Source organism: Cavia porcellus, unplaced genomic scaffold (assembly GCF_034190915.1).
Source record: "Cavia porcellus strain 051 isolate PalLab524CR breed Dunkin Hartley unplaced genomic scaffold, mCavPor4.1 scaffold_14, whole genome shotgun sequence".
Taxonomy (NCBI): Eukaryota; Metazoa; Chordata; class Mammalia; order Rodentia; family Caviidae; genus Cavia; species Cavia porcellus.
The window spans coordinates 22,338,025-22,351,250 of NW_026947497.1; the positions used below are offsets into that span (position 1 = coordinate 22,338,025).

Here is a 13,226-nt window from a genome sequence, read left to right on the forward strand (position 1 = left end):
TAGTATATTAATTTTTAAAAAACAAAACATTTTATTGAAAATAATGAGTAACAGGCAACAATTAATATCATATTATTTAAAATTTTAATTGTTCTGAGAATAAGTTAGCTAAGTTTAAAAAACCAAAAATGAAATTGCTTCCAATACTTGCTGCACTTAAAATTAATTTATTAGACTTTCTTTTAGATTGTTCCTAAGATACTAATTCAGAATATTTTATAATAAATAAGTGCTTGCATTAGCATTCAATTGTGCAAAAAATGTATCTATTAAAAGCTTGTCAATAGCCTCTTACATCACTAAAAAAGTTTCTTTTTGAAAATATTTTTGCTTATTATGCTTTAGAAAACAAACAATACTTCAGAAGTCTTACTTAATTTTGAAGTTTATATTAGTCAAATAATCTAAATTTACTTTTAATGCCTTTTCATTCTAGTAAAAATTATATATAATCTATTGTAAAAGAATTGTAGTACTTTGCAGATGATGATAGCTTTATAGAAAATGATTTAATTGACACAATATGTCTCTGATTTTGAGACATGTTTTCTGAATTTTAAACCCAATGAAAATCAATACCTCATTAGTCTCCAAGAGGCAAATTATTGTCTCTTTTAAATGCTTTATTTTGTCACAAATGGGAATGCCAAACAGAAGCCAAAGAAGAGCTTTAATTAGAAAGAAAAATAGAACATTTGGTATTAAGTCTTGATAAAACCATTTATGAAGGAAAAAGAAAACTGGTCTTTGTATATGTCTCAGGAAGTTAATAATATTCTTAGTAAAGTGATCAATTTTCTTTTTAAGTTAAAAATGGACAGAAATCAAGAAAAAATTCCTCCAATGTGGTCTTTCTGAATGATTTTGTCCACCAGGGATGTGCTGCAGAAACATATATCTCCATTTCAAAGCTGTGGCTTTTATTTTAAATGTGATTATTTCCCTCTGTGGCTGTAAATTAAAGGCAGCTACCATTGAATTTAATTACTTTCTATAGTAGCATGCAGCTGGGGAAAAATTCAGCTCTTTCTCAAAAAGCATGATTACAAAAAGACCATCCTTCTAAACGATGATCATGCTCTTTTGTTTATATTCATTGATATAGCCATAATTGAAAATCTGAGCCACACAAAACAAACAGGCATTCGAGTAAAGAAAATAAAGACTGAATAACATGCATCATCTTGACAGAACTGTGATTGGAATGTCTGTGTACTTTTTATGGAAATATACTTTGTGTTATGAACAACAATGACTATTTATCATTCCCCATCAAATGATTTGGAAAGCAAATGATAGAATCTGTCTCAGTAATAACTACCATCTAACGAATGTTACTGACTCAAGACACATTAGCTTTTCAGCATTCACCATACAAAAGCCCCACAGGGATTAATCAAAATGACTATCAATAATATTCATATTTATCCCAAAGAACTGAGGTTTTTCTTTGTATCTGTATTTTAAAGATGAGAATAATATGCATGATGTAATATGTAATGTATAATAATATGTAATCTGAATTTGCAGTGATACAGTTAAAGACAAAAACCAAATTAAGAACAGTTATCCAACAAACGCAACCATCATTGCTGGTCATGCTTATCACATTATGCTTTGTTGAGCTTAGATGTCTAGAGTCACAGTTTTGGGTCTGGGGATTTAGCTCAGCTGCATAAGTGCCTGCCTTGCAAGCAGGCAGTTGTGAGTTTGATCCCTGGTACCGATTAAAAAAAAAAAAAAAAAAAAGTTTTTTAAAAAAAAGGAGTCACAGTTTCCTTCCTTCCTTCCTTCTCCCTCCCTCCCTCTGTCTTTCTCTGTCTCTGTCTGTCTCTCTCTGTCTCTCTTTCTCTCTCTCTCTTCCTTTCTGAAGACAGTTATGCTGTCTTTTATTCCTTGCTTTGCCAATCAGGCATCCTGAGTAGTTCGTTTTTTGGCGATCTGTCAGAGACCAAATCCCACATCCTCATCTAATTCTTCCAACTCTTCTTTGGTTTCAACCTTGGCTGGTGCAGCGGCAGCAGCAGGAGCAGCAGTGGTGGCTGCAGTGACAGGAGCAGCAGCCACAAATGCAGACAGACCAGGCAAGAAGGCCTGATATTTTCAGCAAGTGGGAAAGTGTAATCGGTCTCCACAGACAAAGCCAGGACCCTCTTGTACCCATTGATGACAGAATGGGGCAATGATATAACAGCTGGGCAACCGATCTGCAGATAAACACTGTCCACATTGTGGACACCCTCCAGAAAGCAAGAATGCTACAGTTTCCCCTGTCAAGTGCTTCAGGGTCGTAGATGCTGCCACTGTAAACACTTGCTGAGTGATCAGCCCAGTGGAAAATGGGGAGATATTCATCATGTTCAGAAGGGTGGGCTCTCCGGCCCCTACTTTGTCTCCAGCCATAATCAGCTATATACATCACTCAGGGTTTCAGTGGTGTCCCTGGAGATTTTAGTAGTGATGCCCATAGCCTGGAAGAAGAGGTCTTCTGGGGACCCAGGCCAGTGTTCTGGGCTGGCACAGTGACTTTACATGTGGCATTGGCACCAGCATGGGCAGCAGCTCGTACCTTAGTGGCCAGCAGCATATCGCGGATCTCAGTGAGGGCCTCCTTGGTGAGCACAAAACCTACTTTCCCCTGGATAGAAGGCAACAATTTCTCCAGAGCTGGGTTGTTCTCCAGATGTCCTCAGATGGACTTGTGTATCGTGATGCTCTCACCCATCAGCACCACAGCCATCTCTGGAAGGGGCACACAGAATGGCTGCCTCTGCCTGGAGCCCACATTGGCTGCTGCCTGAAAATCATCCAAAAATTGGATGATCTTAAGACTGAATTTCTAGATCACCCTGTCTTCCCTGGGCATCAGGGATTGCCACACAGGGTTTGAAAACATTGTCACTCTCACGAGGATCCCTGGATACAGCAAGAGTCACAGTTTACTGAGAAATAAATGTGTCCCTTTATTCTAGTCAAAAATCACCCAAATCTCTATATACTCCAGGCTATATCAATTAGAATCCTTTTTCATATGCAGTTAAATAGTTACCCAATACTTTTAATGACAGTGTTGGGAAAGACAAGAAAAAATTTACATTTTCTTTCTTAAAATATGTCTATTGGAATGTGTTATGCTTATAAACAGAAAAGACACACTTTTTCCTACACATTTAATACAAGGTGGATTGTGGAACCTTGTCAAATCATCTTAGATTCAACTGAGCAAGAGAGAATGACTGACAAAATAATAACTAAGAAGAAAAAGGTATTAAGATTATTAATCTTTAAAATGATTAATCTAAAAAGTCATTAAAAATGATTTTGAAAGTAAGTGTAGAAAAGGTATTGATAATAAGGACCGAGTTTTAGAAAGTAATGAAGATTTTGGCTTGTGAATGGAAGGTCTCCTGATAATCTACCAAGTGAGACCCTTCTGAGAACAAGGAAGGTTTGGAAAGATACGAGTCATCCACACAAGCCAAAAGTAAGACCTGTTCAGTGAAACCCCTGGACTTCTGAGGAGAAGTTCTACAACACCTCAGAAATAGCACAACAATGCTTTTCACAAATCCTCCTCTCTTCACTTGTAATGTTGGAATCTGATCCCGTCAGCCACTGAAATAAAGAAGAAATCCCCATGAATAACTGGAACCTGGTATATTAAGGGAATACCATGCTGTGCTGTATGTTGTAAATTGACAGAAAAGTACTTCCAGCAGCATTCAAAACTCTGTAATCACTTTGTCTTCAAAGTTGGATCGTGAACGTATTTTAAAACATTACTGCAATTTTCCCAGGACATTTGAAGAACATATCTTTTAGAATTCTATTCTTTGTCTTTTATAAGACATCTAATCTTTACCCTATTTCCAAAATATAGTTTTCCATCATTACAACAAATATTGGCATAAAGAGAGGAAAGGCTAACGTCTTACGGTTTTAGAAGTGTCCATCCGTGATTAGGCAGACCTTCTGCTTTTGGAAAGTCAGTGTTTATTGGGTGGAAATGTGAGGAGTTATGGCAGCGCAAAAACTGTTAACCTCATGGCCAGGAAAAGGGAGTGTCTTCTTCAAGGGCATGTCTGTCAATGACGTAAAGAACTTCTGCTAGACCTCACCTATGTGTGTTTCTATCCCCTCCCAATATTGCCAGACTGGGGACCAAACCTTCAATGCATGGGTTTTGGGGGAACAGTTAAATTTCCACGTACAGTGATAGGGCTGCAGCACAAACTCCTAGAAAAGGCAAGAATACCTACAAAAGCATACAAAATTGTCACCTGCCAAGAGCTTCAGTCTAAACTATGTCACAGTTGCAAAGTATAGGCTATTTAACCAACTGCTTCATACTTTACATACCAATAATTTAGGACATTTCCAAAAATCACATTTTGCTGCCCAAAATGATGATTTGTGGCTATTTAGTAATACACAGTGAATGAATTTTTCCTGTTCAAAGGTAGATTTCAACTTTTAACATTTCCACAAGGTACCATAGGGAAAATATCTCCTGTAGTATGTCCAAAATCACATTCCTTCTTTTTAAATGGCTCTGATGTATTATCTAAGTGAAGATATATGCAAATCTACGATTTTTAAAGGAAGGAAATGAATATACTTGTATTTCATGTAAAATAGGTATTTTCATATACTGTTAGATATTAGCTATATGACACTAGATCAACTGTATATTGTGGAACCATTTAAAGAAATGTCTCAAAATTTACTTCCTAAAATAAAAATATCCTTTACAGCAATGTAACAGCATCGGAGTGAAAATGGGAAAAAATGTATTCATTTTACCCAAACATATCTTTATTAACTTTTTGTGGTCCGTAACAGTGTCTATCTATATGCATCAATAATTTTGTACAGTGATCATCATTTATATGTGACTTTAATGTGTTTTAATACTATTTATTGTATATTGTTATCTTTAAAGTAATTATTCAGATTATAAGATAAAGGCATGACAAAATGATCAAACAATCAAACAATGAAAGCACAAATTGCTCCTTTGCTGAACTAACAGAGATCAGTAGTACTGTTATCTATCATATATATATACACACACACACACATATATCTCTTTTCTCCTTTTGCTATCCTAGTTGTTTTTTCCTTTTGGATCTTACTTACTCTTTCAGTGTTTTACTTTACAGAGACAATATATTTACACATGTGAGTCTGCTTTATTTCACTTTTGAGTATGGTCTCAAATTGCATTCATTTACCAATAAAAAGCCTTGTTTATCCTTCTTAAATCTGAGTATTCCATTGTATAAAAATATCACAACTTTTTTATCTGTTCCATGGTTGATGGGCATTTGGCTTATTCCCAATATTTAGCTATTTCATATTGTGCTGTTATCAACATACCTGCACATATATTGCTGTGGTATGGTGATTTCAGTTCCTCAGGGGAAATACCTACAAGGGGGATAGCTGAATTGAATGAGACCACCGATCTCTGTTTTTTAAGGATTCTCCACATTGATTTCCACAGTTGTTTGCCAAACCATACTCCCATCAACAGTGGAGAAGTGTTCCTTTTCCCCATAGCCCTTCCAGCATTTGGAACTTCAATATATTTTACTGAGTGCATTTTTATCTTAAATCGAGTCACATTATTAAATTTAAGCAACATCTGTAACTAAATTTAAATAAATTTAAATTTTCCCAAAACCTTTAATTTTTACAACAGTAATATCAAAGCTATAAGCTAGAATTTTGAAAATTAAGCAAAACAAAGGCTTTGAGATTAGTTCTTATAATAATTATTCAAGTCATTTCCTCTCTGTCAACTGAGTAATCATGTATCAATATTTTTCCATATAAATACATCTTTTTTAATATCATTCTTAATATTTAATTCACTAGAATGTTATCCAGATTAGGATCATAATTTGTGCCAGTCTACCCAAACCCAGCATATTTTTTTCAATTTTTAAATTTACTCTTAAATTATCCTCAAAAGCAAATAATGAACACAAGCAAATCATGAAATATCAAGCAACAAATTGTGAGTCCTATCCCATTTTTGTTTCTCTCATCTCCATCAACGCTCTGTCTCATTAAAATCTGAGCAGTTATATGCTGAAAATCTACAAGCAGAACAACGCCTGATTGCCCTTTGCCAGAGAGGCAGGAACGGTGAGGTATGGCCCTGCATTGCTGTGGTGAATTATGAGCTACTGAGGGACAGAAGCTCCTTCCAGGCGCTCAGGGATCTCTGTGTGCAGTGACAGTTCCACAAGGATTTATGAACAGAAATGAAAGAAAACACAAAAATATTCCTATCGTGAGGTCATTTTAGAGCATTATTTGAAAACTGAACCTTGCTTCCTTTCAGAGTATCTTGTTCTTTGTTCACACAGTTGAAAATTGTTATGCTATTTGTCATAAAATTTACTCCTACCATATAGAAACTTTTCCCTGCTTTTATGGAAATAAAATCAATAAGGATTTACAAATCCGCTTCAATAAATCGTCATAAGAGAATCAACTGGAACAAGATATATTATTCCAAAAAGGCTTAATAGGGTTTATAAAAGTAAATGAATTGATGCAAGATTGAAATGCACTAAATGTAAGAAAATAAGGAAAACAGAGGATTGAAAATATAAAAAGCAAATAGAACTGAGAGTAAGGGCAGGAGAAAATACATTTATGAGGATGACACTGCAGAGAATGTTTTTGTCTTCCCTGAAACCATTTTTAATTTCCTTCTATTCTATGCTTTTTCTAACTTTTCAGCTAAATGCTGCCTCTGATGCAAATCTAGGCAATGGTATTTGAGGAAAGCTTTTGAAAGACTTATCAGAAAGCATTTTTTTTGGTAACTATGAAACAATTTCTATGTTATATTGTAATCCCTGATACCCTACTTTGTGCCTTTGAATGTGAAATGGGAGTATAATATTTGGGATTCTGGCAGTCATCTTGTGGCTATTGGGTAAGCTCAGGAGAATAACAGATATATCCATCTCATACCATGAAATCAAAGTTGCCAAATTCATATCAGAGGCTTCTTATTATAGAGGGAAAATGAACCTCAATCTTTTAAAGCCACAATTAATTTTGATTATTGGTTCCTTACTGCTGAAAATGTTCTAAGTTATAAAAATATATTCTGGCTAATGTTAGACTCTATTTTTCACTTTAGTTTTTTAACAGTCTATAAGAAGAGAAAACCACAATCAGTTGTGATACATATTATTTATAAATTTTTTCTTAAAGCTCTTATTAATAAAGGTCTTATGTGACATATTGAGCAAAATTCTTCCCAAGCACGTGATTGGTTTCATAATGCTCCACTTTAAAACATTCTTGAGTATAAGTCAGTGCCATAAGGGAAAGGCATAATTTAACAACAGCAATTCTACTGGTGGCCAGTAGTGTAGTGGTATGGCTCTAGTTAACAAAATGTAACAGCCATGTTAGGAATATTGTTTATTTTGTGTGGACATTTGTACTCTCTACAATGAAAACATATTGTTGGTATTTTGTAGGTATTTCTTTAAATTTATAGAGTAAGATAGTGTGTTGTAAGGAATTGAACTTCATCTAAAAGGCAGTTCTGCTATTGGCCTTTAGCTTTTGGAAAGTAATTGCCAAGCCCCTTGAATTTCATGCCTGATATTTTCTTACTGTCTTTGGTTCATACCAGGTCAACTAAATATAAATTAGAGTGAAGACTTCAGGCTATTCTGTGTCTGACTGCTTCTACAAGTGCTGGTGGCAAACAAGACACATCAAGAGTCAACCAGTCTATGAGGCAGAGCCTTAGAAGAAATTGTGAACATTAGAGTTTGGATGGATGTCTCTGGCCTGTAATGTTCTATGCATATTTTCACAATCAACATGGAGGATATTGAATGGGATAATTCCATGGGCAGAAGACAATAGTAGCTCCCCATTTGGGACTTCCCTTGACTCTACCATGAATCCTGGAAATTGTCTAAATGTACTCTATAACTTTTCCTTATAATAAACTACAACTGTTTGAAAGCCCTCAGAACATTCTGTGAGTCTTTCAATTGAATTTGAAAACTGAAAGTGATATTTTAAAAAACTGTGGACTTAAAATTTCTTTCAGAAATTAAAGCAGATTTGTAGGCATTATGTATGTAATGCTCCCTCAAAACTTACAGAAATGACTTCATTACTTATAAAAATTCAGATGCAAATGGTGAAGTGATAGATTTAATATGTAACTCATTTTGACATTTATTAGAAACTTTTTATTCAATAGTACCCAATACTTGAGGCTTTGTGGTTTGAGGTTCATTCAAGAATTTGAGCTCTTTTGAGAACTGTCTATGCTCATATTTCATAGTGCATAAGCTAATATTTATGTCAATTTGCTCTTATATTTTCACAGTGAAGGAGGCAGAGTCATCACAGAGTAAAACTTGGAGACTATATGACTGGCATTTATAAAAATACTAGTCACAATCAGTATTCATCTATGTATCAAAGTCAGTATATAATTACAGGTTTTTCTGTAGGAAATCAAACTCAGTAATCTAACTTGTTCACCATTCTATCAATATCACTATCATAAAAATCTACACTGATAACCATGATAAATAGTGAAAGCATAGTTAATCAATTTAATCTTAAATTCATATTATTGTATTTCTTACCAAGGCAAAAATATCCATGTAAAAACTTGTACATAAATATTCATCGTAGAAACTTTATTAACAGTAACCTCAAAATGGGAACAGTTCTCACCTGATGAATGAGTACACTAAATGTAAATTCATAAAATGGAGTGTTATTCAGTCACACTAAGGAATAAAATACTGATATATGCTACAACTGGGTGAACTGTGATACATTATGTTATTTTAAAGAAGCTAGTTACCAAAGGTCACATATTTTATAATTTCCATTCATAAGAAATAACAAAAATAGACAAATCTGTAGTGACAGAAAATAGATTAGTGGTTGCCTGAAGTAGGGATTGAGAGAAAATGGAGAATGATTGCTAGTAGAAATGGAGTTTCTTTTTGAGTTGATGGAAATATTTAAAAATGTATTGTGGTGATGATTGTGTAACTCTAAAAATACACTGAAAACCACTGACTTATACATCTAAAAAGCAATGAATACATAGTATGTGTATTAAATTAGCTATTGAAAAACAGAAAAGTGGAAACACACACATGTAAAAATTATTGTCCCTTGCTCATGCTCATGAAAATATGTCGAGAGAGAGGAGGTGGGAATTGAGAGAGAGAGAGAGAGAGAGAGAGAGAGAGAGAGAGAGAGAGAGAGAGAGAGAGAGTTCTTATAATTTTAAATTTATTGGGCCATGCAGAGATTAGATATATAATTGAAGCATGAATACAGAGGGGAATTTCACAAAGAGAAGTTAAGGCATTGTTTAGTCCATTGCTACATGTTAGGAAACAATCCTCTAAAGAAATTTAAGGATATATAGATCGTACAGTGTCAGGCCCAGATCTATTTGATAGCAGATCTGGAACCTTGAGCTGCTACATCACTGTCCTCACCACACCCAGGAGACACTGTATCTCTGCCTCCAGGTATCTTTCCTCTGACAGGAGCATAGCAAAGAACACCAATCAGTGAATGTGTCTGGATGAACGTTCTCTTTCTTCTTGTTGCCAGTTTCTAAGTGCTTATCCAAAAGCACAGTCCACTTGGGGTCATTTACCTACTTAATAGACATCAAAAAATCGTGGTTCCTCCAATCTGTAGAGCAAAATTCAGGCTAGGAAATGTCTCTGAAAATATTCATGATGCACTATTTCTCCTCCATGAAGTAGTAAAATGCTGTCTGCAGATACAGAAACTTGGCTGAAAATGGCACAGCCCTTCATCTCAGGGCACCTGCTGCAAGGCGATGGTCATGACCAATCTCAGGGCAGGGCCGGTTCTTCAGTACAAGAATAACATCGCAGGTGTTCTTTTTATGCACAAGGCATTCTGTGCTTTTCAGGCTTGAGAAATGTCATTTATTTATTTGTGGAACCTTCACATTTCTGTATTAAGTGATTATAGGTACCTAAAAGTAAAACTTATCAAGAGTAATTTGAATGGGGCTTGCTTTCTATTTCTTGGGGTATGATTTACAGTACAGAGGAAGTATCCTTAAATGCTCTGGCAAATTTTGATATTCTTTTCCAATTTAAAATCAACATCTAATACTTTATCCTTTGTACTTTTAATAATGATAAATACCTAATACATATCTTCAAGTGAGGTTTTTTGCTGCTATTTTTAACTATTTCTGTTTTGCTTTGTCAGCATCGCTCTGAGACATCTACATTTTCATTCAGACCATTTTCTTCCTTTGGGAAATAAGTTTAGCTCCACTGAATTTCTGGGCTGCTTATCTAAAATTCCTCAAATATCCAGTATCAATATTTCCACTACCAACTATTTCTTCTATAACTTTATTTATGTCTGACTCAAATTTCAGCTGTGATGTGATCACATTTCTTTGAAGCATTTTTATCTTTGTTGGCCAGTTCTCACTTTTAATACCCATTCTTGTTCCCTGTCACCTTGGCTTACAAAGAGATAAAGAGGCAACATGCAAACAGAATTTCCTTCTTGTTGGTAAAGTGAATGACAAGTGTGCAGAGTCCAATAATCAACAGACTTGGAAAGAAATAGCAAGAGACTTCTCTGATCATGGCGTGTATTCGCTATTTTCGTGGCGATTTGTGAACTGAAGACCTAGAAGCCATATCTGTACTTTACATAAGTAGGCATAGTTCCTGTGCTATGGTAACTTAAATTTGAATTGCATTAGGGCGTCAGGTGTTATTTAACTATACTGTGCTTTATGAAATTTATGTGAATTTGCAAGTGTGTCAAAAAGACTGCTTTTGTTTTGTTTGTATAAAACACATATATAATAATTTTCATCACTAATTCCAGGTTACCCTCCTAAAACCCAAACATACGAATCAAAATACTTATTATAACCTCCACTTTGTAATATCTTAAAAACTCTCAAATGGAGTCATTTGTCTTCTTCCTCAAATATTTTCTTCTCATAATCCCTTCATAGTAAGTGCTATTACACCCAAAAGGAACAGTGTAAGTCTTTTTTGTGTTGCTTTTTCTCACACTGTTCAAAGCTTTTCATGCCATGATTGTTACTCTTGCCATTCATTTTTTTTCTCACTGTAAATTTCTACACATGGGTTCTTTTTGCTGTATATTTTCACTGGATAATTATTATAGTGCATTGGACTTCTTTTAAGTTGGCTCCTAACCCCTTATATTTCCAGTGATGTCCACTGACAAATGAAATATGAACATGTTTTATTCACTTGCCTAAGATCATGATTTCATTGCAAATCGGCTATGGAATAAAATACAAACTTGTCAATATGGAATTTAGTTGTATCACAATCCGGGGTCTCCTCTTTTCTAGTCTCATCTCCCCCTGAGCCACTCTGACCCCTGATTTGTGTACAGCTCCCCAGCTGCATTTTAATTTCCTGTCCTCATTTACATCATGCGACTCTCTCTGCCATTTCTGTTGCATGTGATTGTTTAAAGAATTAATATGCAATAAAATATAAGAATGTTTTGGGGAGAGCCTCTGAGAAAGGATGTGTGGTTTTAGAACAAAGAGCACGGGAGGTTAACAGTTAGTACTTCAGTCCTGTCCTTATCTTTCAGTGTCATTGGAGGTGCTACAACTACCTTAAATCCATAAAGTGATAAGCATAAGAGAAAATGTACAATAAGTTGAAGAAAGCAAGTTAGAAATATAATAAGTTCAGTCTGTGAAGATGTAAAACATCACTAAAGTAACCAATTAGGAAATTATACTGCCACCGAATTAACTAAAATAGTAAATGTCCTTGCTGTTAAGTCATTTGTTTTAGGTCCATTTGTTAGAGCCTCAGCATCTTCACTGATACAGTGTGACCATTTTGTGTTCCCCTACACTTATCATTGATACACTGTAATCAGTTCGTGTAATAGAGCTCCAAATTATTCATTTACTTCAGAAGTTCTAATTTTTCCTTACAAAAAAGTTATTTGAGGGTGAAGGAATGTGTTTCTTTCTTTCCTCTTTGGGTTCTCAGAACATGGATTATATAACATAAAATAAGTAATCAATAATTGTTTTTGAACAAACAAAATTGTAAGCCAGTGCAGAAAGTTCTGGCATTTTATTATGAATCTTTTAGCTGAGACTGTCCCCATCTGCTTCTATTGTAGATGACGCTGGAGTGTTTCACCTGCATCACCCACATCTACACGACTACAGAGACTGCTCAGTCACATGTATGAACTCTCCACTGAGCTGCCCTCTAGAGAAATATCTGTGGTCAATAAACAATTTTTCTTCAATTAAATTTCTCCATTTTATGACTGAAATCACAGATGTAAATACTTAAAAACTATGTACATGAGTACCTGAATATTTCCACAAACTGGTAAGTCAACAACTCAGTCCAATTTATAAAATGTTTATCTACATATTAGGTTACGTTTAAACATATAAACTGTTTACAACTTGACGGAGAATTAAGTGTAAATTAGTGTTGGGACTTTGCTTCCTGCTGCTGTGAGACACTCACACTCGAGACCTCCAAGAAGCCAATGACACAAAGAATAAATCTGAAAGTAAAACCAAGAGAAGAAGCCTACAATTGGAGTGGTGGTGATGCCATTAATTAGACTGCAAAGCACTTATTTCTAGGTTGTCACTAGAGCATATGTCAAGTTAATTACAAGTGAAAAAAATTTAAACTCAAAGTGCATGTTTCTTAATTTAAAGATCAGGTTATCATGTGTCTCCTTTCCATCAGCTAAAGTTAGTTTTCTTCGGTTACTTTTCTATTTTACCCTAGGTTTTCTCAGTTACTACCTCAAAAGTTGTCATTTTGGGGCTGGGGATTTAGCTCAGTGGCATAAGCGCCCGCCTTGCAAGCAGGCAGTCATGAGTTCGATCCCTGGTACCGATAAAAATGAAAAAGACAAAAAAAAAGTTGCCATTTTATTCAGCACCTTATTTGTCATACAATAACTTCATAAGTTTGTGAATATTTCATATCAGAAATTTTAAATCATAGCTGTCTATCATAAGCCTGGAATACATAGAAACACTTACTCAGAACTTATAGAACTTACAAAACTGCATCCAGAAACACAGCAAGTGTATTAAATATTTTAAAGGTATGCAATTCCATACAGCTTATTTTTATGAGTAGTGCTTACCC

At 34.9% G+C, this 13,226-nt stretch overlaps 1 pseudogene; it reads right to left on the reverse strand.

Moving 5' to 3' along the window:
* Nucleotides 1–1,944: 1,944 nt before the first annotated feature.
* LOC100718709 (large ribosomal subunit protein uL10-like) lies at nucleotides 1,945–2,866 on the reverse strand (annotated as a pseudogene).
* Nucleotides 2,867–13,226: the final 10,360 nt, after the last annotated feature.